At 37.4% G+C, this 26,990-nt stretch overlaps 1 protein-coding gene across 9 annotated transcripts in view; it reads right to left on the reverse strand.

Moving 5' to 3' along the window:
• Window positions 1–26,990, reverse strand: part of atp11a (ATPase phospholipid transporting 11A) — a 71,864-nt gene that overhangs the window by 43,633 nt on the left and 1,241 nt on the right. The window lies entirely within an intron of this gene.

Consider the following 26,990-nt stretch of genomic DNA (forward strand, 5'->3'; position numbering starts at 1 on the left):
CTTTCCCTGTCCGTCAGGGCGGGATTAAATCCAGTCGAGCCTCTTAAGCTCTTACGTAAGATGAGAAATATGAGCCATTACCACTTCAAACACTGCCTGTATCCGGCACTGCATGCAACAGGGCATGCATGCAGAAATCTGTCACATTACCATTGAGAACATGTCTGATGTTCTTGTGTTTGGCTTTACGTTTTAGGTTTTGGCAGGGATTTAAACACATCCGAGGTCAGCTGTTGACAACATCAATTATACAAATTAAATCCTAAACTACTCAGACTGACGTCATGAACCACAGCAAAGTCAAATTCCTCGCATCACCTTGATCATCATGGAAAATCCTAAGAGACCCACAGGAAGTCAGTCTGAAGTTTCTCTTTGTGACTCATGCATCTCTATGCCTCTGTGTATTTGTGTGTGTGTGTGTGTGTGTGTGTGTGTGTGTCTGGGTGATTTTGACCTTGCAGAGTGAGCTCAGACAGCATCCACACGAACACAAATTACTCAAAATGTCTTTCAGCTCCCCTAAAATGACAACGCACATTCAAAGAAAACCAATTCAAGGATACATGTTCACAATACAAAATCAGAAGAAAACAATATAGTATGCTTATTTTACCACAATTATTTTTATTTAATTGAGACCATTTTTTATAAATTATTAATTTATAAATTAATAAATAAGATAATTTCTTTTCATAGTAATGCAAAAAACTCATTCTTTCTCATTGCTGTATTGTGAAATAAATATTATTATTCATTTATTATTGATATATAATTAGTATAAATGTTCTAACACCATGGGCCCTATCTTGCACCCAGCGCAATTGACTTTGTACACCGACGCATGTATCATTCCTATTTTGCACCCGCGCAAAGCGGACTTTTCCCTCCACAGAAGCACGTCGCTAAACTAGGGAATGATCTTGCGCTCCCTGGGCGGTTCAGCGCAAAAAAAGGAGGCGTTTTCCGGCGCAAATGTTCCTTCATGCTATTTTGCAGGTTTAGAAAACAATTGCGCCACTAACCAGGAAAAAATAGTCTAAAGTCAGTGGCGCGTTGCGCATGTTAGCGTGTGCACAACGCGCATACACTTTGATTCTCTCGTCTACACAGAAGCAGCAGTTTTCATTTTTGCAAATCATACAATATTACGATAGATAGATAGATAGATAGATAGATAGATAGATAGATAGATAGATAGATAGATAGATAGATAGATAGATAGATAGATAGATAGATAGATAGATAGATAGATAGATAGATAGATAGATAGATAATTTATTATAAAAGCATACATCTAGCTTACACATTTACCAAAATTATCATACGCCTGTTTAACCGAAGTTAATTTGGGTGGGTTTCTCCATTTCAATGTAACTTCTCTCTCTTTTACGGCCGTGAAGAGAACGTTGGTCTCCTCGGCTGTGAACCGCTCCTGGCAAATCCGCCGTTACAATAGCAATCCGCTATGCAAAAAGCGCGTCTGCTCTTAAAGGGAATGTGAGATGACGCTCTGATTGGTTTATTTCACGTTACGCCCAAACCACACCTATGAATAATGAAGCTACTTCAGACCAACCCATTTTAGATTTGCGCCGGGCGCAAGAGTCATTTATCCCGCCGGGAAAATAGCAACAGCGCCAAGACCCGCCCACAAAGTTACTTGCGCTTTGCGCTTGACACTTGCGTTTCAGATCGTTAAAATAGGGCCCATATATATAATGAACTAGATTTTCACTATATATGGTATTAGAACATTTATGTAATTATTATTTGCTGTGAGCATGTAAGATACTGTATGCTGCTGCTAAACAAATAGACATCCATAAATCCCACATCAGATCTAGGCAGGTGGAGCTGGGGGAGGTGGAGGGTTTTAGAGGAGTCCGGATTCTGCAGGATCAGCAGAAGCCAATCAGCTTGTGCCAGGCGGTAATGATGTGATTGATTGCAGATTACATGTAAAGGGCCAATCAGCTTGCGCTCCCTCTAGAGTTCCATGACTGAACTAGATATCTATAAAAGATATCTTAAAGAAAACAACTAGAACTAGATTCTCATTACTCACTGACACTGGGAAAAATTGGACTCACAGAAATTGTCCAGATAACTAATCAGTAATGTGAAAACGTGCTGAAATGACATTAAAATAAATGTCACTACTGCAAAAAAAAAAAAAAAAAACTCACTACAACTGCTATATTTTCTTTTAATTGATTAAAAATAAAAAACAATCTAATAATGTATTCATATTTTAATTGAGGGGTAAAATGTGCCCTGGGCTGTTTTTCATGAGATTCACCCTCAAATATAAGGCTGCTTCACAGAATGTACTAGAAAATGATTAAAATGAGTTCCATTAATGTGACTCATTTAATGCGGCAAGAGATAAAATTCAAATACAGTATAAACAGACTGAAATCACATAAACAAGTCTTCTGATTACCTCTTACTCTCTCCATCTTTGTGATGGAGAGGTGGCTTTAAGCAGACGACACTGAGCAGCTGGTCAAAGGCTCAATGCCTACAGATCCCCCATAATCACACCTAATCCACTGCCCTAAAACACAATCACACCCACAACAGCCAGACCAACACTCAGACAACAATCCAGTCTTTCTGTGTTCTTCAAGTCACCTGATGGATCTGGGATGACCCATATAAACCCGACATCCTCAATGGATGGATCATGGTATATTATCTGTTACTTGTTATTTAGTCTTTATTTACTCACCCTCATTTTGTTCTAAGGGTGAGTAAATGATGAGTACATTTATTTTGGGGTGAACTATTAAGCTGAACTGAGACTGATTGAGACTGATTGAAGAAATCACACCAAAATCATTGCATAAGCTCCCGTGAAATCTAACTAAGTACACAACCTCATGAAAAGCAAACAATCACACAGGAATGAGAGGTGGCAGTAGTCTGGTCACTAGTCGAAGGGATTATCTCACAGCCGACTCGTGCCTGAGCTCCCGAGGAATAGCTGAAGTTATCCTACCACACACACACACACACACACGCACACACACACACCATTGCCAACTCTCTGAGCAAACAACGGGTGAAAATTCCTCCAGCCACCGCTGATCCGTGCTGATCCAGGAACAGCTATCCCTGCTAAAATAAACTATTTACTCCAGGATATGAGTGGTGAAAACTGATCATAGATCAGCAATTTCCATGTCACCACAGGTCACACAGACTGAAACATAATGCTCTCCATGACGACATTTTCCAGTCATGACCTTAACAAGCTAATGACAGTTTGATATTTTGCTATCAAACCAAAAACAGCAGGCAGTATGAGAATATGAGAGGAAAATAGATGCAAGTCCTGTATATGCGGTTCAGCGTTTGGTGTTGGAAGTAAATTATGTCATAAATGCGCATTTATATTATTTTTAATTTCTTACACAGACAAATCAGCTATTAAATATTTGCTTCACTTTCATAAAAACATTCTAGATCATCAGATGTGATGTTATGGTACATATAGGGAGTCTAACATTATACTTGGGAGAAAACTTCACAAAAACATCAGTTAAGTAGTGCAAAAAAGAAACTATTATTATTATTATTATTATTTATTATTTCATTTATTATTAAATGAAAAAACACAATATTTAATTTAATTTAATTTTTTTATTAATATATGCTGTCATTTATGCAGATTTAAAAAAAAACTATATTATTTTAATATTTTTATACTATTTATATTACTTGGCATATATTAACAAAGAAATATCAGAGTGAGTTAACTAGTACAAACAAATTCAGAAAAAATTAAATAAAAAATGCGTGTCAACTGGGCACATTTCCCCCAATCCTCATTACCGTAATGCATAATAAATAAAGATTATTTTATTAATAATGATATACATCATGTTATACTGGCTTTCACTTATAAAAAAAAAAATAAAAAAAGATTATTGATATTATTTTGCATATATAAACAAAAATATGCCAGAGGGAGTTACAACTCATTACAAGCTGATCCAGGTAAGAGTGTTTCTGTGAGTATAAATGTGTGAGGAAAAGGGCAGAAGAATAGGGTTTTCTGGAAAATGTGAACTATCATTACAACTACTTTACACACACTCTTAAAGTGCTTCAGGGCATCACTGAAGTTGCATGGGGTAAAAATAGCTCTACTGCATGATTCCTGTAACTTAATGCAGTAAGGCCTGACAGACTGTCGCTTGTGAAACATGATGCAAACAATTAAATACATGACAAGAACTCTTAAAACACTGATGGCTCTCACAAACTGACTTAGGAAATTATTATATTGGCAAAATGCATCTATAAGCAACTTGAGTGGTCATAATTGAATAGAGTCATATACAGTAATAACTCAAGCTGTCGTCAGCTTACATGAACTGTAAGCCAGCATCTAATGACTCTCGTTTAAGCGTGGGACAGTTGGGTCACATTCCTGTGAAGATGTGGAGATAAGATGGAAATGCAGAAATACAGATGGAGGAGTGTAACAAGAGCATGCGTGTACTTGTTTTACTATACGTACAAGGGCAAACTTCAAATTTGTCATCAGATATATTGAAACCTCTAAAAAAGTCAATGTCAAACTGTACACTGTCAGAGTGTCCATGATAAAGAAAGGGAAAAGGTTTTAAAAATTCAGTTTAAAACACACGTGCCAGGTTCTTATTAATGTATTATTTGTATCCATGTTGGTTTTTTATGGTTTTTCGAAAAACTTTTATACCTTTAAGAACAAATTAAATTTGACTTGAAAAAAGTTTTTTTTCTCTCCTTATATAATGAATATATATTTATCATTATTTCCAAATAAGTTTTTAAATGTATATTCTCCAAGGTAAAAAGTATTTTATAAAATATCATGCATTATTAATTTATTTTTAAAAAGGAGTTCAAATTCAATCAAATTTTGAGGAGTCTCAACATTTTACACCCAACCTGAACTAAATGTCATATAAAGGTCAAATTATATTTAACATTGCAAGTGATTTATTGACTTTTACATAGTAACAAAGGTCAGAGGGCTATGATATATTTCCTGTTATATGTAGTTGTTATATGTATTTTTTGCATGATAAAATGAATTTTAATTAAATTAATTTCAATATTAATGTAATTAATTTAATACATTATTTGATTAGGACAAAAAAGTCATGTTATTGACCCCTTATTTTAAGAACAACATTTTAATACTAAGTTTCTACCCATCTAACTGTGGCTAAAAAAGTGAAGTGGAGCTGAATCTGGATCAGTCTGTTCACATCTATCTAAATTGAATCTAAATTGTGTGCTAGAGTGTGAACTGGAACTGGAACTAGATAGTCCTTCTCTCGACCTCTCTCTGACCCCTGCTCAACCTGGCCTCCTGTCCAAGTATCTCTATCTGTGCTATTGTTTGGTCACATGGGTGTCGGTTTCCCATCCAAAAGTCCTGTTGCTCCAGTACAACTCACAAAGAAAAAAAAAAAAAAAAAAAAAGGGGAACAGAGAAGTGGGACTTCCTCCCCTGAGCCAACACAAACTTGAAAATAAACAATTGCTGTTCCCAAGAAGCAGATGTACAGAGAAACAGAGAAAACCATATGTTTTTAAGGACATTTCCTCTTTTTCAGAGATAATTGGAGCCTCGTTTTAAAAGGACAAACATCTACTGATTTTCAACCTCTAAACAAAGTGGGAGAACATTTGTTTGCATTTCAAATATTCTGTGGGAGGACTCTAATTTCGTATCCTTCTCTCTCTCACTTCCTTTCTTACTCATTTTACACGAAGGTAACCTGTTGTTTTAAGTGAATGCCAGAAATAAACACCCACACACACACACACACACACACACACACACACACACACACACACACACACACACACACACACACACACACACACACACACACATTGTGCCTGGTAGGCTGTTCACTCTACACTACACACACTCAGCAACTTTTATCACACAAACAATCTCACACATCCGCTCCACGGGGAAAACCATGGCCTTTCAAAAAAATAACAGCATAAAGACCTTTTCATGGATGTAACTGGCCATTGAGAAGGAGGGAATCGGGTTTAACTTTGAGTGGTAAATGACTATAATTGCATGTTTATTGCTGCGCTGACTTTGAATTCAAAACCTTTTTAATATTAACCAGGCTCAAATATTATGCAACACTACTGGGTTAGACTTGAAACTCTAGTTCATTTTGCATCGTTTTAGATCGCAAACTGACAGGAACGTTAAGTTTAAACGGCCAATAGCGCGACTAACCACAGTCTGTTTGGCTTAGGTGACGTTTAGGGGCGTGTAAATCTGAAATCGATGCCTACTATAAGAGACTTGTGTACCATAAAGTGCTAGCTGGTCCTCCTCAGACTGAAGGAAACACAATTTTTGTACAGTTTACAATATGTATTGGTGTGTGAATGAATGTTTTATGGGTGATCCATCTAGAGCCAAGAGCATTACTGACTTGATCAATAAAGAAAAGAAGGAGAAATGGGCCACCCGCCACTGAGCCTGTGGTACATGTCAAAAGTGTAAAGAACATACTGTGGTAGACATCTATTCTTAAAGTGAATGTATGAATATTCATATACAGGATGCTTCGAGGCCTTGAGAGAGGTGGTTCAGATGTTGTCTTAAGAGTGAAAGACAGCTGGTGAATCATCTTATCTATAACGGATTAACTGTAAAGCTAAGACACATGGCGATGCTAAGGGAGAGCCAATTATAGAAACTACTACAACGACAAAGCCAAGCAGGAAGGAAGGGTGAGACTGGGAAAATGCTTTCTCTGTGGGAAAGTGAAAGAATGAAAGTGCTGCAAAAACAACAAGGCTGAAATAGCAGCATGATTGAACGGTGCTGTTTTCAAGAGAAATCGCTCTGAGAATCAGAAATAGAAAAAATAAATCAGTGAAGAGAAAAGATATGACCATTACCAGAAAACTCTGAACAGTTAGGTTATAATCCTAAATTCAAGTCATTCAAGTTATCTGTTGTGTATTTATTCGATGATGCAACCTGACCATAAAGGGATACTTCACCGATTAGCTTTAAGCTTTGTATCAGTAGAAACTCGGTAGTATTTTCGAATGACCGTGCTTCCCTCCCTCATGTCCCCCTGAGACGAGAGATTTCTGTATTCTGTAAATCGCAATTTTGTGTCATCTGAGGCTTTTTTGGCCAGAGGCGAGAGACTACAGCCAGTAGTACGAGCTCGTTCTGCATGTTTTCAACCCGCCCATAGGGGGATCTCACGATAAAACGGCGTCTTTTCAGTTTCGAGTCGACTAGTAGCCTAGTTGTATCATTTCTTCCGATACTGCCCTCTGTAACAGGTAGGCGTGACTTGGGAGTGGCCTCGTAGGGCAGCGAAGCAAGTGCATTCTGGGAGTTGTTGTCTTTCATCCACATGAGCCAAAAATACATTTTCTGGCTTTTCTCAGTCTAGAAGGCACCAACTTCTAAAATAATTTCACATTTCTACTACATAAATGACCCAATATAAATACATATTCATCTTTCCAGCGGTGAAATGTCCCTTTAACATCAGCTATATTAAAACTAGAGACAAAACAAAATTTCTCCATGGTAAAATGTTACAAGTTAGAATCTCAAAAGCTGTACTTGTCATCAAACATCTCAAAAACCTTTGAAAGAAACCTCTTGTTCAGTCTGCATTTATTTGATTCAGCATCATTACTCCAGTCTTCAGTCACATGATCCTTCAGAACGTCTATTGATGGTCAAGAAACATTTCTTATTAATATCAATGTTGCAAACAGTTGTGCTGCTTAATACTTTCATTGTATGCACGTTAGCAACACATCTTTTCTTTGTGCTCCACAGAAGAACACGAGAACATTTGGGTGAACTGTCACTTTAAGTGGGAAAAGAATATTATTTGTCTACTCAGGCTATGAAACAAAAGAAAGAAAAAGAAAATCATAATACATAACTGCAATGTAAATTCAATCACGCTGATCTGTTGCAGCGCAGTAATGGTTAAAATGTAACTGCTTAAAAGAGAGCAGTTACTGTCATTTTATTTTATGTGGTATGGCAACAATATTTTATGACTGGAATAAAAGCAGACAGCAGGTATCCACAGTGCAGCATGAGTGTGTGGATTTTAATAACATGATTGAACAATCCATTATATGCTACACTGACCAATGGAGCGCACTGCAAGTTATATAACCTAGAAAATCTTTTAGATTACATTTCTACAAACTTTTCAATTAATCTGAAAGCCACTACTCTGATACAGTGTGTTTTATCAATGCTTAAAACACTAATAAAATACCGGAAAAATATGATTGCCTTCTATGTCTGATGAATGTGCATTCATGGATCTTTATTCAAGTAAATGCATGTGTATTAAAGACATTCTGCTATACAGAAAGCAAGTCAGCATGTGTTTCCATAAGCAACAATGCTGCAAAATATCCATACCTTATAAAATTAGCAAGGCAAGCCTTACGTGAGACTAAAAGCTCAATAATCCTCATGCATTTAAGGACAATAAAAGCACAGTAGTTAATTTCATAGCTGCTAATACTGCTAAAGTGGAGATCACTGAATGTGGTTTTGCTATTGATCTGGTTTTAGCTTTTAAATATGTCTGGGTTGAAGAGTGCATTACAGAGATGTCCGTCACATTAAAGCTGTTTCTAATTCTGATCGGTTTGATAAAAATCTGCTATTGGATTACACAACAAGGATGTGTGGCATAGTGGTAAAAGCTCAGGGTTAGGCTCCAGGGGGAGTTTGGATCGAATCCCGTAAGGATTGAACACTTAACCCCAGGTTGCAGTGGGACTGTCACTTAATACTGCTGTAAATTGCTTTGGAAAAAAGTGTGTCTTCTAAATTAAAGGTATAGCGGAGGATTTTTTACTTCCGGGTGGATCACCTATACTATTGGTCCTCCTAATTGTCAATCATTCTGGTGAATCAATCAAACATTTCAAAAAGTGGAGAGGGCGGGTCTTATCTAAAATTCAGAAAGATCCTCCGCTATACCTTTAATACTAACTGGAAAGTATTTCTAGATGAAAAGAAAAGCACAGAAAAGAAGGATCAATGGTATGTTTGTGCAGGGTTTTTGTTTTTCCTGTCCACTGGGATCATTATTAGTATGGTCTGATATTTATGCCTGAATTACTTTATTATTGGAAATGATTATATTGCTGTATATGTGGAAAAATCACACATCCATATAATAATTGTGTCCATACAAATATCTGTCCAATACATTGCATTTAATTTTGCTATTAATAAGACCTGTGTGACTACTGCCTATGTGAGTGGGGCAAGAAGTCAATATTTGTATCTTGTACAAGATATGAACTGAGAGAACCAGGAATATAGTGTGTTTGTATCCATCTGTCTACTTGTGTAAATTTCTCTGCATGCAAGAATGCACAGGGACTCAGATAGCTTTGGCAATTATATAATAAAGAGTAATAAATGCTTTTAGGCTCTCTAAAGTAAAGTAATACAAAGATAGAAGGAGGATAGATGACAAATACATTATTTAATAATTGATATGAGAGTCATTGGAAACATTGAATTGCATTATGGCAGACGTTCTCCACCTCTATCACCAGAGACAGAAGATTTCTATGAATTTTACCTTAGTTATGGCATTTGTTTTAATTGGTGACACATTCTGGCTAATATTGATAAGATAATATTGATAATTAGTTTCATATTATGACTGATAACTGATAAATGGCTGATATTTAAATTTTGTTCTATTTTGTCTAAATGAAACACTAAAAAATAAAATCCATAATTTGAAATGCTATCATCACAATATTATATGCATTATATGTTTGATAAAGATTACAATTAATCAACTTATTCATTATTAGTGTTTTTTTAACCATCAACTTCAAGTGAGCAAAAATGTAAAAACATAAAAAGGAGAAATACTTAATAAAAATGTGAATAAAATAAAAAATAAAGTAAAAATAAAATAAAAATCCAATTTCATCTGATAATTATATTGTGCATCCCTAGACCAAACAGAAAAATTTACAAGAAATCAACAACATTCAAATGAAAGTCTTTCGTTACATTCGGAGAATCACAAAGCCCTTCAAATAAGTGAATTTCAACATTTTCAGACATAAAATGAAATTGAAATGCTTTTGTTGTGGCTCTGTTGATGTCATATGTAAAACTCAGGCTGTTCTTGAGTCAGCTGTTGTACAAAACACAAAACAGCAGACCTTTATGTGTTTTATCTCACCCACTGATAAGCACAGCGTGGACGACAGAAATATAGCCGTTCTCACACAACCCACACACATCCTGGCCATTGATTCAGTGGTAGCTCTGGTAACGTTTGCTAAACACTTGTGTATAATTCATGGATTGTCCACAAAAGTAGCTAGCGATAAGAGCTATCATGCTTGTCCAGTCAGCTCATCTTTAAGGTTAACAACATTTTACCTCACAAAAGGCGTTTTAAATATAGTTTGTTGGGGGAGGCAGACAGGCCCGTACAGGACTGAGATTAATAGGGTTGTCAACAGGCCAAACAATCAGTCTTCAGGCAAAAACAGGCCAACAGAGAGCGAGAGAGAGAGAGAATGTGTGAGGTAAACAACTCCAGGACGCTAGTAAGATGCTAGCGAGAAATGCTAACCAAAGTATTACACCATCTGTTGCTGATGTATAAAGTACTATTCTGCTTTTCTTTTTTTAATCATTTTTTACATCAAGATCCACTGATTATATTAGTCAATGTTTCAGTCACCTAAAACATTAATTTAGTTTTATATGACCATTTTCTCTGACCCTTAAAATTAGACAGTTTAATGCTGTAATATAATTTTGACTGATTCATTAAAGAAAAGCTGACAAAAAAAAACCACTCACAAATCAAACATCACTAAAGAAACGTGCAAGTATACATAAAAGAAAGTACAAAATTTCATTTTTTTAGGAAATATAAAAGACAGGCTTGCAAGCAAATGTATAAAACTCTGCAAAACCAACAATACTGGCCATCTGTGGAGATCATGCTATGTTCGCTCGCTGACCGAGGTTCATGCTGTTGCTGGTGGAGGTGTATCTATGGTAAACGCTACACTTGCTCTCAAATGCGCTCCATCTGTTACTGTAGCTACTTCCGCCCCAGGAAGAGAGCAGAGAGGTCTGGAAGCTTCTAGATTTGAATGTCATAATGTTCTTCTCTCACCAAGCTTAATCTCAACGGTCTGTCTCTACCGAACCCCATTGCCATTTACACGGTAAGACTCTCTCACTGGTATGTGCTATCTCATGGGGAACGCCGAGCCAATGTGCTACATGTGCACATTAAATATTTAGGGGCCTGGAGTTAGTATCCATTAGCGTAAGTGTACCTGTCCTTGTGTATCAGCATATTAAGCAGTTAATGGAAAGGACAAAAATACATGAAGGGATAAATGAGGTTGGCAAGTTCAAGGTATAGCCTAGCCTATTATTATTTAAGCTAGAACATAAAGACAAATCATACATGGAATGTAATAATATACCATACATAATATCGCACCATCATAATAATTTTAGGTGGAAACTTTTGGCAGTTGTTGTAATTCCATGAACACTGTATTGTTCAGATACAAAAAGGAAGGTAGGTAAATGAATAAATAAATATTTTATTATTAATGAAAAAATAATATATGTATATATATTATTATTATTAATAATAATAATAATAAATTATTATCAAGAATTTCCCATCATTAAACATCCTTTCATCAATTATTCCTTACAAATGAACTAGATACAAGCCGTTGTACCCTAAAGGTACAATTTTTGCACATTATTTCTGGGAGTGTGTGTACGGATCAAACAGACGATTACAGCGACCGTCTGATCAGTCCAGATGTGCAACACACACGAGCAGTCAGCAATATAAGAGTCTGTGAAAGAATAAATGGCTAGTGCCTTCCAGAATGATAGAAGAATAATCACTCTCCCCACACAATAATCAATCTGTGCCAGCATGTGAACAGCCTCAGGACTTGAGCCACGTGGACTCAAACTCACTCCAATCTGTCCTGTCCAATGTGACCAGGAGAGGTGTGGCTGAAACACACACACACACATGTATATGCTCACATGATGGTTGTTGGTACTCAATAGAAGGACTGATGTAATAGTATACAGTAGTACCTTACAAAATAGTCCAAAATAAATAAATATATTATATAATATATATATATATTCCACTTCTCAACTTTTTGTTGAACCATTAAAATAGATATCGTAGCCTATATATATGTATGATTTTTCAGACATCTGACTGGACATTTAATGTAAAGGATACAGTCTCTCAGAGTATTCACCAGCTCTCAGTGGTCCTGACCTGCAGTAAGCACTTTTATCATTAACCTCATATTAAAACACATGTATGCTCCTCTTTAGTGGGTCACTCGAATTAACCTACTTACCAAATGAGTCATATAGAAGCTCTGCTAGGCTTCACTTGTCTGTAGTGCAATGTTTTGACATGAACAAATTCACATTAGTGGTGTGTGATATTGACAAAAAAAAATGTTTGGGGGCATTTTTGCAATAACGATAATTAGATAATGCTGAGTTTGTTTTTGTGCTGGTAACTTGGCTGGTCTAGACCTGTCATGGATACATATATGAAACTAAGGGGCCGCACACACGACACCATTTTCAACTAAAAACAGTAAACATTTTATGCATTTTGGCCATTCATTTGTACGACAATGGCATTTTGAGGGACTGAAAAAGAAAATATTTTTCACCTCGCATATCGTTAAAAAGACATTTTACGATATTATCGTAGACGACAAATACCGCACTCCCCTATAATCCATTCATATACATAAATGTGTGCAAGTTCTACAGACAGAGCCAAAGGAGTGCAATCACAGTGTGTATTTTATGTATACTGTATATCAGGACTTTAATGGACTCTGTTGGAAGAGTGATGACGGGAAATTAACAGAATATGACTATCCATTTTATAAGTTAGTTTCATGAAGTACAGTCATTCATACTGACTGCAACATACAACTGTCCTTGTTCTAGCCTCTTCACATTATAACATGAACCTAACACACAGCTGTAGGAAGAACTTCTCAAAAATTTCTAAATTCCCAACTAACTAACTAACTAACAAACTAACTAACATAGAGATATATAGAGATGAATAGATATATAGAGATATATAGAGTGGTGCAGGCATGACGTCAGAACCCGGAAGACTAATTCGTCACTGGTTCCTTCGAGATTCTCCTATGGGGTTTTATAATATAATTTCAATTTATTTGTAAAATGATGGATGGATGGATGGAATGGAGGATGGATGGATGGATGGATGGAATGGAGGATGGATGGATGGATGGATGGATGGATGGATGGATGGATGGATGGATGGATGGATGGATGGAATGGAGGATGGATGGATGGATGGATGGATGGATGGATGGATGGATGGATGGATGGATGGATGGATGGAGATGGATGGATGGATGGATGGATGGATGGATGGATGGATGGATGGAATGGAGGATGGATGGATGGAATGGATGGATGGATGGATGGATGGATGGATGGATGGATGGATGGATGGATGGAATGGAGGATGGATTGATGGATGGATGGATGGATGGATGGATGGATGGATGGATGGATGGATGGAATGGAGGATGGATGGATAGATGGATGGATGGATGGATGGATGGATGGATGGATGGATGGATGGATGGATGGAATGGAGGATGGATGGATGGATGGATGGAATGGAGGATGGATGGATGGAATGGAGGATGGATGGATGGATGGATGGATGGATGGATGGAATGGAGGATGGATGGCAAATGTGATTCAGACAAGGATCAAATGTTCAGCTCATCTCAGCCAGAGATCCTGCATTCCCGCTAATTGAAAAATGGAGCCATAGGTTAGTAATTGACAGCACACTGCAGTGGAATAATTCACTCTTGCCCCCGCTGTGAACCCAGAAGAAGAATAGATAAACTTAACATGAGAGAGTAAACCTGATTTGTCGATTTACTGGTGGAGAAATCTCTCAATGGATAGCAATGGATCCCGAAAACATTCTAAAGATTTAAATCGATCTATTTATAGCCCCTTTCACACAGCGCGTTAATCCCGGGAAATTACCGTAAAATTGTGTGCCTTCGAAGAGGAGTTGTCAGCAGAACTGACATCTGACAGGAGTTATCACACCCTGACGTCACGTGTCTTTACGGGATCTTTACAGGATGTGTGTGAACGCACTCACAGATTCCGGAAAATCACTGGCAGTGTGAATGAAACAAAATCAAACGATCCCGGGACACATTATCCGTGTATTTTCCGGGTCTGTCTGTCTGTCTATTTATCTATCTATCTATTAATATATGATAGTTGAGACAATGTATTATTAAAATGACTAAAAGTTGTGTAACAAGGTTGTGTACCTTTTTTTTATAATTAAATAAACAAAACAAATAAAAGTCCCCTTATCAAACTGGAAAAGGCACAATAATTACCCCCTTACATTATTCAGAACAGAACAGTATAAGATCTACGACCTCAACACAAATCTGGTCGTCCTTTCTTCGTGTTTATTCACACTTTCTGCACTTTAAGAGCGTTTCAAAAATGTGTGATGAAGATGCTCCCTAATGCCTCAGAAAGTGTATAAATATGAAACTGAGCTGTGGCATGAAGTTTCATCTTCACATCACTGGCTGTAAATTCTAAAACTCAGGCAACATCAAAAAATGGTGACGAACCTTAGAAGCTTAACCGAATTGATTCGAGCTTGCTCAGCCCCCATCCCATTCAATTCCCATGCAATCAGTGATATAGCTTCAGCTTTTATCTTTCAGCAAAAAATGGGTGTTACATAATCTGTCTGCTTCTTCCACCTGCCAGTGACATCCAGTAAGCCCAGGGTATGGCAGAAATCTACCATTAGCGATGTTTAGATGACATCTGACTTACAGAATGTGAGAATGTATCCGCACCAGACTCTTGAATAAAACATAAGATGTCCAATTTAAGACTCTGGAAAAATAAAACATTTCTGAAAGTCATCGGCAAACATTACATAAGCAGAACATGCACCTTCAAGAGAAGCAAGAAAAGAAAGTCTGAGAGGACTTTCAGTTATCGGTTATACAGCCTCAAGCCATCTGACTCCAAGTCAAAGCTCCATTAGAATCCCACTTTGACTGCCAAATGTCTACACATGCAAGGACATTTCAAAAAGAGAGTATTGCTATGGGTGGTATGGCCAAAGTCTTATATTGATAATAGTAATTTTAAGTGGAAGATTAATTAATTAGTTAGGCTAAATATTGTTTGTTGAAATTATAGTCAAATTTGGTAAATTAAAAACTCACGACTTGATCATTTATTAATTTAAATTGGATCTTTACAAAGACTAAATGTTATAATTCAATTCAAATGAATATCACTGAATCATTCACTCAACCAAATCAATTCAATCAAAACACTAATTCATTCAGGAACTAAATGTCACTGCTTTGTCATTTCTGCTGAGGGAGGAAAAATGCACCAAGAAACTGGCAATTGTGTATAAAATGTACGTTTATTCAATATTTAGCCTACTTATAGTTTGTATATTACAGTTCCATAAACAGGATCACGCTAGCAATCGTGCTGATGATCAGCAGTCTTGCTCATGAGATATTGCTTAATGGTTTTCATTGTGGATAAGTGTTCCAGTGGTTATTAATGAATATAAATATGTTAATGTGGAACTGTGAACAACTAAATGTCTTGATTATTTCAGGAACACATCCTGCCCTGTTTCCTATTTTCTGATCTTTTGCATCAATGCTTCTTTGTCACTCACATATGAATTATGTAAACCAGTTCTTCTCAATGACAGCTACACAAATACTGTAGGGGTATCGCAGAATCTTTAGCGTTATTATGTGGACTTTATACTGTTATATCCCATTATTGTCATTATACTATTGAGTCCTCTACAGAATACGCACTCTTACGGTGTAACACAAGGAAGGGCAATTTCTACTCCCAGACTAACATTACTAAAGTAGCTTAATCCTCCACTTCACAATGAAATCACTATGAACTCTCTCAACCTGTTCCTCGGTTCAAAGAAACGTCTTCATTCACACGCTTTATCATCCAGAGACTCAAAGGATTGTGGGGTCTTATGAGGTCCCTGGCTCTATGTTGTGCCCATTAACGGCTTTTCCCTGTGTGATTTTAATGTTACACAACGCTTGATCCGACTTTCGCTTCAACCAACCTCTTTGCTTGTCTTCAGCTCGCACAGTAAAGTAAGTGAAAGTGGAGACATTCCTGTGTGAGACATAAGAATGCTTGATTATCCACAAGAAGATACGCAAGCAAATATCCAAGAGTGTTAACCACACTATCTATCTTTGGGCCCTCATATTCCCCTGGAGAAGATAAAATAGGTCAATAGAACAAGATTCTGCAGAGCCTTAAACGTACAGGATACCCGTTCAAACGAATATTTTCAAAATAAAGGTGCAAAAAAGGGTTTTTAGAAGAACTAATATGGATCTGGATCCAGAATCTTTATTCAAACAAGCTAAAAATGAACAAAACATGAGTGCCGACAATCAGAAAACTAGTTAAAGTAACTACTGTAAAAACCCTAAGATGTTGCTTTAGGCTTTTAGGGCGCTTTCACACTAGCACTTTTGGTGCGCACCCGGGTTCGAATGACGTCAGAGTTCGGTTCGTTTGGATGATGTGAACACTGTCTTCCGAACTCAGGTGCGCACCCGCGAACCGTACTCGAGTCCGATTAAAAAGGTGGTCTGGGGTACGGTTCGCTGCTGATATGAACGCAATCGAACCAAACCGCGGAAGTGAACCGCTATTGATGACGTATAATGTGTCTTCGGTGGACAGCCCGCTGTCTTTGAAACGTTTTCAGAATTTTTGCGGCAGACAGACGCAAGCGTGTTTCTGTATGTCTATGTTGAAAACAAAACCAAAGCTTAAAAAAAAAGAAGAACAAATGTCAACCGAGCAAGTCTATCCATTTGGGCGCCTTTTCATTTGCGGTTACCAAGCAACACCATTAAGCCAGCTGCAGCCTGATGACGCAAGCGTACCGCGGTTAGGATAGAAAAAATATAATGTGAACACAGTTCATCGGGGGCAGGGGGAGGGGGGAGCAATCGAACTTGGGTTTGGAACAGGCAATCGAACCAAGTGTGAAAGCTTCCAAGTCTTAAAGTGGGTCAGATGGGTCCAGGATATTAAATGTGATGATCCTGACCCAGTATGTCCGCCTACCTACATTAGTAATCAGCAACAGAAGAAAGCAGCTTCCCATTTAAACTGACTACAGGCAATTTCTAGTAATAATACTCTCATCCATTACAACTTATCATTGTCAAAACAAGAAATGGACACTCAAAAGAATGGATTGTGTTCTTAAGGAACTGCATCATGGGGGAAAAAAAGTTAATTTTCAAATATCCCATGGAGGAAGATGACAAATGCCATAATCACAAGCAATACCACTAGTTAATTATGAGTGATTCCAGAGTCTAAAAAACACATTCTCTTGGGGACAAATAGAGTCACAGACGGTGGCGACTATTATCCCTCCATTCATTAATGAGCCATGCTGGCAAATGGAGCTGCCGAAAAAGCCAGGTGCTCTCGTAAGGTTTGATTCAATTTGCCAACTCTTAATAAATCAATGCTTCTACTTCCTGTGCTCCTGTGAGCTCCTGTGCATAAATGGGCCATGGTCACAGCATGAGGAGAGTTCAAAGTAAATGTTTGAAAAAGATGTCAGCTTTTTCTTTCTTCACACCTTCTTATCCAGCCAGCTTTATCATTTCCATCCGAGTAGTGCTCCTACAAGTGTAATTACGGCCAATTGCATTGGCCATATGCCTTTACAAGACATAAAATAAGGGAAGATCTGGCAACAGTGGATGCCTCCAATAGTAAATTATTCTTCTCCCTAAGCTTGGGTAAAACAGACAAAAAAGTACATTTCATTTTCTATTTTTACATTAACCACGTCACCTTTCTTATTCTGTTCTCATTCTTCAAAAACAAACGTTACATATCCATAATCTGATGCACTATGCAAATTGCAAGAAGTCAGGCTCTGTGATCACTAAATCAACTTTTCTTGGCTGTTGAGATCTCTAATAGGCAGTGTGGCGCCTGGCTAATTAGCCTTTTCTCATTAAGTAGCCTCCTCACAGGGAGTACTAATCTTGTAATCATCACGAGTCCTGGGCATGTTAATAACATGACTTCATCAGCAACTTTGATCTCATACATAATTAAGCAAACCAGCAGGAAGTCAGACAAACATGTTAGTCTTCATAATCCACCCTGATGGGCACAGAAATTTGGAATCAGGCAGTAATTGCCATGTTTACATTTAACGGTGCTTCTAAAACAACAAATGTAGTGGGATGTGCAAACCCATGACCTTGACATTGCTCTACTGTTTGGCTATTTATAAAAAAATCGTATAATAAAATGATGGATGGATGGATGGATGGATGGATGGATGGATGGATGGATGGATGGATGGATGGATGGATGGATGGACGGATGGATGGACGGATGGATGATGGATGGATGGATGGATGGATGGATGGATGGATGGATGGATTGGATGGATTGGATGGATGGATGGATGGATGGATGGATGGACGGATGGATGGACGGATGGATGATGGATGGATGGATGGATGGATGGATGGATGGATGGATGGATGGATGGATGGATTGGATGGATTGGATGGATTGGATGTAACTCTGACCTGATAACACAGCATTTTGTTATTATAACTTTATACAAATCCAGTGTGTGTGTGTTGATTTGTGATAGTGCTGTAGCTATATCTGCATGAATAAGCACAGTCTAACGTTGGCAGTGGTGTTACTGTTATCTACAATACTTTCCTATTTTTCTTGCACCTGCACAAAGCAGTTCATCATCCGAACGTGTGGAGTCTCTTAGGAATATTGTGATACAAAATGTGACGTTTTGTTTCCTTTCTCTCATTATAAGATATAGCACAGGTCTATGGGGAACTGGAAGTCACTGGGTCACACTGTTAATGGCCGTCCATTTTGTGCTGTCAGTTTCCATTCCTGTTTAGTTGTGTAAATCCCCAACACAGTACGTCACATGCTCCGTTTGTGAGTCGCTCAGACAAGGACTGCTTGTGTCGGACTGACGCACACACACATACACACACAATTCCTGAAGGCCAGTGAGATGATAGCAGCTTTCTTGATTGACAGTCTTATAAGTCTGTTGTCTATTTCGACCCCTATTCTATTCAAATAGCTTCCCTGTTGGACAGACAAAAATATATTCTAATATGCTGATTTGCTGTTCAAATAACATTTCTTATTATTATTATCAATGTTGAAAACAGTTGCTGCTTAATATTTTTGTGAAAACGGTGATAGAAAATGTTTCAGGCTTCTTTGATGAATAGAAAGAACAGCATTTATTTGAAATAAAATCTTTTGTAACAATATAAAATGTATTTACTCTCATTTCTGATCAATTTAATGCATCCTTGCTGAATAAAAGCATTAATTTCTTAATTTCCCAAACATTTGAATGGTAGAGTATATATTTTTGAGTATTGATCACAATATTAATTTAACCCTTTGGTCTAGAAAAAGCGTCTTATTGTTCCACTGCGACAGATGCTAAAAATTCAGATATGTGATATAAATATATCAAAATATATTTTCCAATAAATCTCTCTTTTGCCTTCCTGGCCGGGCTCTTACCACCTGGGGCATTATGGGATCAGACAGGAGTGAGGTCACATGACCAGAACTTTTGGCAGCTTGATCTGCTGAACTCTCCTGTCAGGTTAATCTCCTTTAGAGCATTCAGTGTTTCTAGTGATGGTGGGATGGGATGAAAAGACAAAAGCGAATGAGGACAAGTGAAGGTTAGATTATGGTGTTTGATAAATCAAGGGCTATATTAAAACACTTTTATGTTTCACATTAATGAAACTTCCATCTGGACACCTGCGAAAAGCCAAATGACTGTTACAGTATGCTAAATATAGCCTAGCTCTTTCAATCTAACTACTCATTTCAGCAAAAACATTTTTTTATTTATTAATTCCAGGCTATTTATCTAAAAATGGGACTTTCAAGATTGCAAGAAATGCAAAGTCGGTTCTAAAATTAAATAATTACTTCCATGTCAAAAAAGTGCCCAAGAAAAGCTGTAATCAGGTCTATATGTATATATATATGTACAATAACCAAACACCTCACTAAATGCATACTCAAGAGGATGTCCCTCAGTCTTTTAGCATGGACAAAAAAGGACAATACTTAATCTATCTCCTATAGAAGGCTTAGAACTTGTGAAAACATTCCCTTTCACAATGATCCGGGACTAGCTTGTCCATTCTCTACCTAAGGCCCTGTTTACACCTGGTATTAAGATGCTTTTGGTCGATCTGATCACAAGTGGACAACGCTAAATACAGGTGTAAACGGTATCTAAAATGTTTTGAGCTTGTCCACTTTCGGCCACTTCCAGAGGTAGTCGAAAACGCATTTGACTGGATTTCCTTTCATAGTGTAGACGCTCATTTGGTCAAATGCATTTGAATAGCCACAAAATACCACCTATTCTCCACCTACTGACCTAGTAATGCGTAAACAGAATGGAAAATGCACTAGCCAGGTGGGATTTAAACTTTGTCGGCTGAAGACCCAACTTTTGGGTTGAAGACGAAATACGCACACAGCGTTCGCTGAGCTTATGGACCATGCCCTCGAAGAAATCAGGACAGAAGTGATTGTGCAGGTGTTGGATATGAATTTCCCCATTCTCACTAGCTGTTGCCTATCTATCAGAAAACTGGTGATACAAATAGAGCTAGGAACAGAGAGCTGGGTTAACTTAGTCTGGAGGAGTCGGCCGAGCGGAAGTCCACAAACAGGATCCTCGCATAAGTCCCTGGTTTGTTGCAGGATATTATGCAGTCCAATGTTGACTTCATCATCCACTGACCTGTTTGCTAGATCAGATACTTGTGATCCGATCGACCAAACGAGTCTTAATAACAGGTGTAAACAGGGCCTACAATGTTCATCAGACAGAGTGTTAAACTGATCTCAGGTCAGCAAAGAAACAAATGCAGCGTGAATGTCCATTCCCAGCAGGCAGGGACACCTGGATCTAAGCAGCTGAGCCCTTGTAAATGCTTCTATCGATCTGTGGGTGCACTGCATAAACTCAACAACACTTTCATATAAAGACAGTCTGACTCAGCAAAGAATGTCTGTTGAATTACTCAAAACAAAAATCATTTTATTACTATACACATCTTCTGCAGGGATCTCTTGAGAAGGGCAGGCAGTTCTTTTATGTCATGATGACAGATTCATTTTTCATTTCTATACATAAATTTAGTATACAGGATAACATTCTCCAAGATTAAGAGAAATAAGGGGGGGGGAGGGTTTGGTCACTGTGCATATTCATCAGTCAAAAAATGTACTTTTAGGCCCACTGAAGGTCATGATCCGTTTCAAAATAATCCCTCCACATCTTAAAGCTAAATGTAATGCCCAAAAAATCCTATTTCAAATAAATACCTGCCCATTCAATGGCATTCAGACTTCTCTATTGCTATTGAGTGGAGGGTCATGTGTTCTTTTAACAAGCACAATTCAATTTCACAGCCATCAATAGGCCATTATTCCAGTGGCTTTTTCCTCTGACTGTTGCATTAAGAGTGCAGTAAGCCCTCAAGAGCTACAGTACTTTATATGGGAGCAGAAGTTCTACAACAACTGAGTTATCGTCAAGGCTTTGAGCAGTCTGAAGTGTGATTTAGCCCTTCCTTATCCTGATTAAGTGGTAGGCTAACACACATCGTTGATTTATGAATCTGAGTGGACATTAATGCAAAGTTTTTACTAGTGCGTTTTCATTTTAAAACGCTTAACTTGCTACGGGTACGGCTGTTGTCCACACTACTTCTGGAGACTTTTGGAAACGCTGCAGACCCAGTTTTGGTTTGAATACTCCGGGGTTGCGTTTCAGTGTAAATGGACCAAAACGAAGACTTTTGAAAACTAAAGGCGTGGCTTCCCACATTCACTCAGATTGGGTCTTCTAGATCAACGAGTATCCTTATCTGATTTGTCACACCCCTATCATATGACCATTAAACGACCGGAACACGACAATAACAGACCAGCCGTATAATCAATATCATGGAGATGGAACTGCAAGATTTGCTGACTTTGTTGTCCTTTTTAGCAGCCATTGTGCAGTTAAACTGCATTTTAGACTCTACCTACATATGCAAGAGGCCATCTATTAGAGCAATCGGCAACAGTTTACATTACTATGCTACATGAATGGTCAAGTGACGTGTTTTCGGATCTTTTCTGAAACGCAGTAGAAGCACCAGTATGGACGAGAAACGCTGTGTTAAAATTAAAACACAATAGTGTGGACATAGCCTAAAATAACTTCTACGTCTTTGAAAATTCTAAATCATCATTTTAACATAAATCTAATAACACTTAAGAAAATAATTTTAACCCCCCCCCTGGAAAAAAAAGAAAAATCGTAATGAATGAACAACACTCCCTGCTTGTTGCAGCATGTTGGTTTTTTCTTAGGACAGTTGAAGTGAGTCTATACAGGGTTACACCCAAGAACTCAAGGTCTTTTGCTGGTTTCTATCTTAAGCCTCCCTTTCAAATGTAATTGTCTCTACACTCTTGTCTTCTGCTGTAAAGTTTAAGACTAAAGGGTTTGGTATTTCTATAGACCATTAACCTACAACTTAGTTCCAAGACTTCAGATTTACTTGCTTTCTGAAAGTACAGAAAACCCAATACAAATACCACAGACTCTCAAGAGTCATGGTCATATGATTGTCAAATGACTATTTAATATTTTCTTGAGAGAGAGAGAGAGAGAGAGAGAGAGAGAGAGAGAGAGAGAGAGAGAGAGAGAGAGAGAGAGAGAGAGAGAGAGAGAGAGAGAGAGAGACTGTTATGTTGTGCTAAATGCATCAATTTTGTTGGATCATGCTATTATCTGCTTGAGAGAAGAAATGACCGTCTGATACTTTTATATTTTTATGGAAGGTGACAATTCTGTCAAAACATAGCCTAAGCATATCTTTCTGACCTTTATTAAGTTTTCTTCAAGCATTTTTCTCTGTCACTCTCACACACAGCCATGTTTCCACCCAGGGTTCGGCTGACAGTTTGCTGTCACTTATCAGTTGCTCAGAATGGAATGCAGCCGTCCACTCAAATTGGAAGAGTCTAAGTAAGAGTTTGAGAGAACACATTTAGCCATTTTACTGCAAAAATCTTATAGTGGTTTTCTCACAGAGCACCCATCTCTGTAATTAAGGGCGCAGACCGTGAACTCCAGTTGAACTATGATGGGCACGTCAAGCGTGAAGATAATGATTATCATTTCATCACCCATATTGATTACCAACAATTCATTTATCATTCCAGGATACGGTTCACGGGTCAGCATCCGTTGTCAGCGGGATGAATGGCGAACAACCGCGTGTGCCTGCATGTGTACGTTTTCTTCAGCAGTCTAAACCAGCAGTGCCAAAAATGTCAATTCAGTATGATATGAGAGGGAAGTAAATGATGACAGAATTTCATTTGTGTTAACTTTGACAACGGCATCACTCAGACCTACTGCTGTTAGCTTTATTAAACCAACCTGATCCATCATAAGAAACTCACATACGGTAAATACCCACATCTGGTTTGTTCAATTTTGTTGGAAAGTTTTTGCCAAGGACATCAGCCAAGTGACGGCTGGATATTTTAAATGTATCCCAAATAATTCTTCTACTCTCATTCTAAATGGATTTTATGAAATACAGTAAAATCATCATGTTCAAAGTTGTAAAGAGGAACATTGAAGTAGGAACTTGCTTGTGATGACTTTGCATGTTGTTTCACTGTCTAGGATGATTTCCTGCTGGCCCGCAGACGATGAGATTACCTCTGTACAAAGAGCTCAGATTTCCTCGAAGCCTCCTGAGATGGGATATGGGCAGTCATGCTACTTCCTGTCTAAGGATGGAAATTATTCAGAAGCCAGTGATGGCTCGAAGTTGCCGTAATAACGTGCTGGAAACCAGTTCTGTCATGTAAATAATTGTGCGTAAGACAATTATTCTGTATTATTAAATCAAAGGGATTGTTAAACAAAAAACAGCTAAGAAACAGTTAATTCGCTACGTTCCGGGAAAGGGCAGTATGCAATATTGCAGCAATAAGATTTTTTTTTTTTATGTAGAATACTACATTTCTCAGAAATAGCAGTATACAAGAGAACCATGATTTTTAACATTTCTCTCTTAATAACTACCAAAAGATAAGGCATTTTTACACAAAATGCGTTGATAACGTAAGATTTGAAAGTACCATTTCACTTGTATACAGCATTATATTCAGTAAGTAGAAAGACACGACTCAATTCAATGACTGATTTTAAAACAGTCTCCAAAACACGACCTCCATCTGCCATTGGTCAATCAAAAAGATAGCCCAACCCCAAACTTCCACCACTGGTTGAAAACGGGCCAGAGTTTTACTTTGTGCTAGGGAGAATCAATCTACAACTGACTACTTTTATTTTAATACTGAAAAGTATTCAAAATATTTGAACGCTGAAAAAACACACACACTGCACACATTCTAATCTAATCTGGAAACATTCCACTGGACATTAAAGAAGACCACACAATTGCCATTTATCTAACCTACTATTCTAGCTGAACAGAAATGACGAGCTTTACATATTAAAACAGGTTTCACATTTCCATTTCATATTTATCTTCCTACATTGAAAATGCCCATTCAGCAGACAGACTCTGAAGTGAGCGCTACTACAGGTGAAAGCAAATCATTCCGCTGTCACTTCCTTTGTCGTCTGAGCCAGTCAAATCCACACAGGGACTTATTTCTCATCTTCTCTGACCCATCTCATTCTCCATCATCCTTTTCTCGCTCCATCTCTCTTCAGCCCGGTACTCTCATTTGCCTTTCTCCTCTCACTCTGCCAACCTGCATTACCGTGCATTAGATCAAAGAGCAATGGGGTGGACTGTGCTTTTCACAGGAAAACTCATGTGACTAACACACTCCGTCCGATCTCATGACACAGCTCTGTCTAAATGATTGGTTAGGCTGGGATAAATGAACTGCTTGTTTTCTAGCAAAATTTACTTGTACTTACCTTTCATAAATATTTAAACTTTTCCTCAGGATAAGTTTAGAAAGAAAGACTTGCATTTTATTGCTTTGCATTTCAAACAAAGCATTTTTCTCAAACCTTACTGATGCAAATATTAATGTCTGACATAACCTCACCAATAAATTTTTTGAATAACCTTGTCAAGATTTTTAAACTGGTCAAATTCCTAATATGATTAACAAATCTAATATTTAATGACACAAGCAGCGCAGGGCACTTATAGAAAACTAAAACTGAAATAAACTAGACAAGAAATTAAACTTCTTTTAGTTTAGTTGCCAAGGCAACATTTCTCAATTCCACTTAGTTTAACTGTCTAAACTGAAATAGAAATGAATAACAATCTATAATGATAAGAATTTAGATATTTATGGGGTGAATTCAAGTTGATTGGGACACTTTTTGCCATTTAAATGAATGAGGACACAACAAAACTACTGAAACTTTAACTATTAAAATGAAAACAGAAACTATAGAAATAAAAAGTATATAAAATCTATAATATCTCAATGATACTAAAATAAAACTGAAGCGATCATTCCGTCACAAAACTCGCTCACTCTGGCCTTATTGTTGAGCCCTATGTGATATATGATTTACCGTAAAAACCTGAGCAAACAAAACACAAACATATAAACAGACAGATGAGAGGTGTTTGTGACATGACCATTATTTCTCACGTCATGTTTATCGCACACTCTTCATCTTTTCATCGGGTTTTTTTCACAGACTGTCTAGACAGCGCAAGAGATTTTGCTCATCTGTTCACATGTCAGTTTGCTTACAGTGACAGAGTACAGAATAACAGATTAATATGGCCTTCAGTGATGGGGGAACTAAATACTCATGCAATTTGCACAGGCTTTTTCACCATTTCAGCCACCAACCAATATTCTTAAAGCCCGTTCACACCAAGAACGATAACTATAAATATGACTAGACATATGTATCGTTATCGTCCTTGATATGAACGGGCCTTTAGTCAGAATATAAACGACTTAAGTGTTGTTCCATTGCATCTAACATAATTAATTCAACATTCAAGATCAGAAACTGTCCTAGCTCTCAGCACACATAGATTTTACATAATATCCTCAAGTTATTGTATTTACATTTAGTATAGATTTATACTAGTCTTTAAATTAGAAAACGAACAAGTTGCCACTCTACTCAAAGTGAACGTTGTCTATAGTAAAATGTCCTTAACCTTACATGCTGACACATGTAACTTGCACATATTTGATTCTGTTACTGAGCAAATCTCTTTCTCTAACCCCGAACAGCTTGGACAGTGGTTTAGCGTGTACTCTTGCCTATACTGAGTGCTAAGTGGCTTAAAAGCAGGTCTAATCTGTGTAGGAATGGCATGCAGTAAGCTATCGATTGAACCCGTGACCCGTCTATGAAAACGATTTGATTATATAATAAAACAATGTAGAGCAACAATGTCACTTTTTTTCTCATTTTTCACTGATGCACAAAATAACATGAAATTCAGCCTTTATAGCACTTCTTATTAACAGGGTACAAATTAATGTTTTATATATTTTTAATGATTTTTCCCCTTATAAACAAATAATAAAAGATGTCAAACTAAATGCGATATGTATCAAAAATGAAATAAACCAGAATTAAACAAACAAAATTAGCAAATTCAGTCCAAATTAAGTGGTATCT

The sequence above is a fragment of the Scardinius erythrophthalmus genome (assembly GCF_964197995.2).
Source record: "Scardinius erythrophthalmus genome assembly, chromosome: 3".
NCBI classification, from domain to species: Eukaryota; Metazoa; Chordata; class Actinopteri; order Cypriniformes; family Leuciscidae; genus Scardinius; species Scardinius erythrophthalmus.